We start from the raw sequence: 606 nt of genomic DNA on the forward strand, positions 1-606 counted from the left end.
TTTTATTTTGAGTTGATAAAGAACAATGGCGATTAAATATTGGATATATTGAGGATCTACCCGGCATCGCCTTGTATTTCGCTGCCTCAATGTGAGGTGCCCATCTCATTCTTTTATCGAACGTTACTCCTAAATATTTTATTACTGACTGCCATTTCAGACTTTCTCCAGAGGGGATTTTCAGATCTGAACTTGGCTTATACTTTCTATTTATGCTTAGCATTTGGTTATAAATAATTTCTACATGCGGCATTAACTTGTGAAAAAGTTCTGACTAAAATAAAAAATTGTATTCAGTAAATTGGTAGAATCTGTTATTGTTTTATCAGTATTTTCGGAAGAATATTTAAGTTCTTGAAAACATTGGCTCAGCTTCTCTTGATTTTGATACCAGTTTAAATACTTAAAGTGACGTGTAGAAGGAAGTGTAGAAAGGTAGAAAGTGTAAGAGGTGTAGAAGGAAAGACAAAAGGTGCAGAAGAAATGAGAAAAAGTGAGGAGCGTGTCAAGCGCGTGGCGCGGCGCGCACACGAACGCAACAAGAAATGTGTATAGCACTGTTGGTAATAGCATCGTTTATGATCACAAAATCATAAACGATGCCTC

Source organism: Arctopsyche grandis, chromosome 2, assembly GCF_051622035.1.
Source record: "Arctopsyche grandis isolate Sample6627 chromosome 2, ASM5162203v2, whole genome shotgun sequence".
Lineage (NCBI taxonomy): Eukaryota > Metazoa > Arthropoda > Insecta > Trichoptera > Hydropsychidae > Arctopsyche > Arctopsyche grandis.